We start from the raw sequence: 6047 nt of genomic DNA, 5'->3' as shown, positions 1-6047 counted from the left end.
CTCCCCAAAAGGATTATTAGTCACATTTATACAAGACTCTTGAGTTCTGGCTGCTCCAAAACTGAACTGAACAGAAGTTAGGCTACCTCAATTAAAGATACAGTATCAACACATAGCAAGCAAACACACTGCAATAAATTATTTTCAGGGGCCAAACAAAGGAGTCCAAATTTGTTCCCTTAGGGCTACTATGCTGGAGTGAGTCACTTATGGCCAATTCTAAAGGAGCCAAGGTTCACAGAAGCTGTGTGGGAGAAAAGACCATATATATTTTTGATTATTTTTTAGAAGATTTTCTTGCAGGGCTTGTATATTTATTACAGCTATAGTTGTGGTGTCTGCACACGTCTGTAAATTGTGTTAAATTTCATAATAGTAATTTTAAAAATATATATCTGAGAAATATTGTTCTCTCAAGGAAGACCTGAAGTGGGATACACTTCACATCTCAGCAAAACCAAGAAGAAATGTTTTCTGTGAGCAAGTGGCAGGTGGCAAGGAAAGGTGTTGCTACCAATTAGTAACTGTGCTAAAAATGAATAATTAAAGAGAGAAGTGGCTAACACCCTTTCATCTTTTTTTCTTTTTTCACATCATTGGGAATAACATCCCACCTACCTCATAATTTGCATGTGTAAGCTGGAGAAAAATTTCCAACTTAACCTTGAAATAAGTTTGAATAAATAGGTAGGTGTTATCAGTTGATCAGTGGCCAGACTATAGGCTGTTATTCACTTTCCCATAATTATATGTTCATTTAAAGTTTACCACCATCTAGTAACTACAATTTCTTATGGGTTTCAATCCAGTCATCCACTGCCTGAGAGACTCATTTAATGCTCCTGAGAGACTAATTTAAGACTGCATGTATTTAGTTTTTACTGGAAGAGTAGAAGAAACACATTTTATAGAAGCTCCTAAAGGTTCTGCTCCTAAACATTTTCCTAAAGATCTACAATAAATGAATAGGGATACTTTTGTTCTTGACTTAATGCTTGTAGTTTGTTTGGGGGAAACCAGCTATGAACACTGGTTTGTCTGCAACAAAATGCCAGCCTCTGGTTTATTTTCTATCCACTGCAATGAGGTCAGGAGGGAGAGAAGAATCTGGAATCTCCTCAAGGTTTTTCCTCTCCTGTGGCATTCCAGACATATGTTTACCTCACAAATGAATCTTAGCTACTGAAGAATACATTTCAGTTGCTGAAGAAATGCTACAGATCACCTGGAAATACAAACTGCTAAATTAAAGGAGATTCGGCCACATTAATAACTATATCATTAGAAAAAGGTACTACAGGAGCCGCTGCTTCCACCCTGAAGCTTCACTGACAAGAGCAATGAAACCAGCTAAGCTGGTCGCCATTATACAAATATTGAAGAGATGAGAACTACAGTTTGTTGATGGCACAAGTGGTGCCTGAGGTAAAAAGCAGTGAAGTTGAACTTTTTAGAAAGCAAATTTACTATGTAGTTTGTGATGGGGGGGCTGCCCTTTGAACTACACAAATGTCAAAGGAGATTACACATGAAGAAACAAAAGGCAAGGCAGTTTCTAAAAGCAGAATGGAACAAAGCACAATTAAAATCCTCTCACCTTCAGGCTGACCCTACCATTAAGCAAAGTGACACAGGTGCTTCAGGTGCCAGGTGCCAGGTGCTGGGAGTGGAGAATGGTGACAAGGTGTGTGCCATGCACTGCTTGCCTTCTGTGCCCTTAAGATAGCTTGCTGCCCTCAGATGTCTGTCCTGTCACCAGTATTAAGGTCTGAGTCAGCTGCCAGTCCAGCTGGCTTTTGTTTGTGGAATTGGAAGGGGCCACCAACTAGACCTTTGCCTCAGACAGAAAATTGCTTCAGGCCAGCCCTGTTCAGCTTTGAAAACATCCTCCGGAAGTGCTAGATGTGGAATTAAAGGCTGGAATTATGTCAACCCATAATATACACCTCACCACACGACATGTTCACTGTGCATATCTTGGCACCTTCTTGTGAATCCTCAGCTGCCAGAAACATCACAGCTTCTGTCTTCTGTTAAGCAATAAGCATCTTTATGTCTTTCTTTTAAAAGCTCATTTATAAAAGCACCTTTTAATGCATGTATTAAACTTTTTAACATGCAAAAACACAAAAGCGCCATCTTTTTAATGTACTGCAATGTAACAATAGCAATCCTAGTTTAATGCTAGAGAGATACAAAACTACAACAACCCACACAGTGACAAGTGCTGATGTGACAATGGCCGCTTGCTGTTCTTGGCAAGTGGCCAAAGTTTATCCTACTAATACTACATATCAGTTGTAATCTTAACGTGAAAACTAGCTTCTAAGTATGTGATAATATAATGGTCTCTCTCTATAACTTGCTAAATTGTCTCCAGTCCTGTCTCATCACAACTACCAACCCTTCCACTCAAGTCTGTGTTTCACAACACCTTTACACATCAACAGTATGCCACATCTGGCGATGATGGCTACTGCAGTTATGACATTGCTGATCCACAGTGCTGTGTAATTGTGACATATTGGGTTAGCTAAGCATACCAAGGCCATGTCAACAGTTATGGTGTTACATGGGTAACCAGTGTTGTATCATATCCTTATTTACAGGTACAGGGCTGTGCCACATGTGAAACTTTCACCCCACGTGGAGACCACAGCAATCACCGCATTGCATCAAACAGTCAAATGCAAGGTTACTAGCAGAAACCATATCCTCCTGAAAGGAGGTAGGAAAAGAGTAGATGCCTAGAGCAAAGCCTGAATCCAAAAAACTCTGAAACTAGCTCTGTAAGCACCACAGGGTGGAGACTTTAGCATTGTCTTCTTGTCAGAGGAGCCTCACGTGCATGCAGTGTGAACTGATTTCAAAATCATGAGAAGTTTCAAAAGTAGCTTGTGATATGGACTTATATATCCTATGTAGGAGAAAGTATCATTGCGCAAGCATAAATCTTTGTATTTAAAGGATAGTTACATTAACACTAAATTGAATACAAGCCATGGGAAGGGATCTGCTGTTAAAAGAAAAAGGGGAATTTGGGACAATTTAGTTTCCAGCCCAGGACAACAAACCTTCACTGCTACTGAAGTGACCCAACAGCATTTCATCAGAACTGCTTAATCTGAAGAATCTGCAGTGGTGAGCAGACCTCTGTACGTGATTGAGAATATTTGGATACTGGGGGACTGTTTTTTTCTTTAAAGCAGCAAAACCAATTTGATTAAAACTCAAGAGCTTTTTCCTAGGAAAACAGAACATTGGCCAGAGTCCCTCTCTTGAACAGGCACCCAGTGACAGATGAGATGTTACACATCTGGTACAATATGATGCTAGCATGAATACAGTGCCATGGGGGGTGGGAATGTTTTTAACATCTCTATTAATTACTTAACACACACTCTTCTTGCTTCCAAAGCTATCAGTTGATCACAATATGTCTCAGTTGGTTTGTCAACGGCAATCTGTTATAAATGGAAGTGTTTTATTTCAGTTATGTTATTCTTTGCAAATAAATATATGAAGTCATTGCTCTCAGACAAAACATGCTGAATAAGAATTGTATAATGTATAAAGGCTGAAGGTGTCTTCCCAGTAGCTCTGTGAGAATAGGGAAATAGGGGTTGCCGGACATCACTCAGCACCTGTAGCCAAGTACAGTTCCCCAGGATTCTTTAGGGAAAGCCATGGCCCATGACTGTTTCAAATGTTAATATACTGCTTTAAAAGCATGGTTCAGGTGGGGCCTTATTTATTATTGTTGTTAGTTCTATATTTATATCTATCAATTTACTTTGAGATCTCTGGGCATAAGGTGATTCATAAAGTAATCAGCAGCAGCAGCAGAAGAAGAAGAGTTTGGATTTGATATCCCGCCTTTCACTCCCTTTGAGGAGTCTCAAAGTGGCTAACATTCTCCTTTCCCTTCCTCCCCCACAACAAACACTCTGTGAGGTGAGTGGGGCTGAGAGACTTCAGAGAAGTGTGACTGGCCCAAAGTCACCCAGCAGCTGCATGTGGAGGAGCGGAGACACGAACCCGGTTCCCCAGATTACGAGACTACCGCTCTTAACCACTACACCACACTGGCTCAGCCAAATGTTTTAAAAATTAGGGTTATGTGTACACAGGCTGCCAAATGTGCCAGCACCCATAGATGACTAGGATGTCTAAATTCATTCTCTGAAAGGTGTCATATACAATGTACGCCTTGTTTTAAATTTTAATCAATAAATGTAAAATTATTCTGTGTAATGCATGTGTCAGGGGCTCAGGAGCAGAGGCACAGGGAAGAGAGGAGATGGAGAGCGAAGGGGAAGAATCCGAGGGGAGCGTAGGAGAAGAGGACAGTGGACCGAGGGATTCCATGAGCCTCTCCAGCGAATCGGAAGATTCACAGAAGGGGGCACCGGTGGCCAGGGCAAGGGGGGTCCCAAGGGGGACACCCCAGAAGCAAGGGGCCAGCGGGGACTCCCAGAGCAGCAGTTGAAAATCAGGACCAGCTTCCCCACCAGAGCATAGTGGGGGGGAAGAGTCACAGGTATCGGGAGTAGCGTCTCCCCCAGCAGGGAGAGGAGAGGAGTCAGGGCTGACCACACCTCCATCGGAGAGTCAGACAACGGAGGGGAGGTCAGATCCGGCCAGTATCCCGGAAGAGGGAAGCAGTGACAGAAGTAGTGTAACGGTCAGGAGGAAGGTCACTGGGTTGGCGCGAGAGGCAAGTTCAAATGTACAGGAGCGTGGGACAGCAGAGAATGAGGATTGGGAACCGGGTCCTAAAGCCCGCCGGAGGCAGGGGGAGGAGCTAAGCGACTCAGCGTCTGAGGAGTCCAGAAAGGGGAATGCCCCAGCGGGCAGGAGGACCCAGAGGAGAAGAGAGCAGCGGAAAAGGTGGAGCAGGGCTAGGATCTTAAACTGGTGTCAGAGGGGAGGAGATTCAGACGGGACTTCGCCGATCTAGGGTTTAAGATGTAGGGCTGCGCGCTGCGGCTTTGAAATGGAAATTGAACTTCAATAAAGACTTTTGTACATTACGACAGCCTAGCGTTGGTCCTCTGTGAGCTGGGACCTAGAGGCAGCTCTGACAGCATGTTTGTCTTTTATTCATGCAAAGTATTGTATCCTCTTTGATATCAAATTACTAAGCTTTAATTTCTTAATTAATTTAGTTAAAGCAAGCTAATCAAGAAGTACAAAACCTTCAGTCAACTGGCTGCAACCTGAAGTCACGTATAGTAGCAACTTAACAAAGGAATATAGTTGGACTGCTTTCTTCAAAGTGAAAAAAGTAGGTTCTAGCTGCTTTGTAGGTCACAGAAATCATGTGGCGGTGGTAGTGGGTTGCCCTCTAATTAAATTACAGTTACAGTTGTTTACATTTTAGCCATTCCTAGGGGCTTTAGTCAAGGACCATTAAACAGAGCTTCAATTGCATTAAAATTTATATGAATGCATAATAACACAGCCTGTGACCCTGAGAGTATACCCAGCCAGTTCTTCTGAGAGAAGAGTAGCTAAAATCATCCCTATGTATGACATTTAAATTAGACATATATCAAAGCTGGATTTGGGAACTTATGTAAGATGATGTAAAATAATCTTGTACATAAGATGTAAAAATCATGTAAAATCTATTTCTGATATATCATCATCAGTACAATTGCTTCTTCGAATATCTACTGTTATATTTCATACTGATGTTATGTTTGTATAAGATTGGTAGAAACTGAGATATTGAGCAGGATAAGACATGTCTTGAGTATCAATGTTACTGTCAGGTTCTATGTCTGGAAGCCATAACAAACTCCAAATATAACCAAGTAGCAGACATGTCATGAACTAACCAGGAAGATTTCTATTAAAAAACTGTAATGTTCCCATATATCAGATTTAATTCTCTAATTACAATTTTCTTATAGGCTGATTTATACATTTGACTCTTCTCTTTTTTCCTTAAGTCAAGGCGGAAGTAGACCAGGATAAAACAACTGGAGTTATAGGTGAATTGCTTTAGATGTTGTTACTTCTGGACACTGTGGGTGGTAGCC

The sequence above is a fragment of the Podarcis cretensis genome, assembly GCF_951804945.1.
Source record: "Podarcis cretensis genome assembly, chromosome: 7".
NCBI lineage: Eukaryota > Metazoa > Chordata > Lepidosauria > Squamata > Lacertidae > Podarcis > Podarcis cretensis.
The sequence above is the reverse complement of the archived record's forward strand: the minus strand, read 5'-3'. Positions refer to the sequence as shown.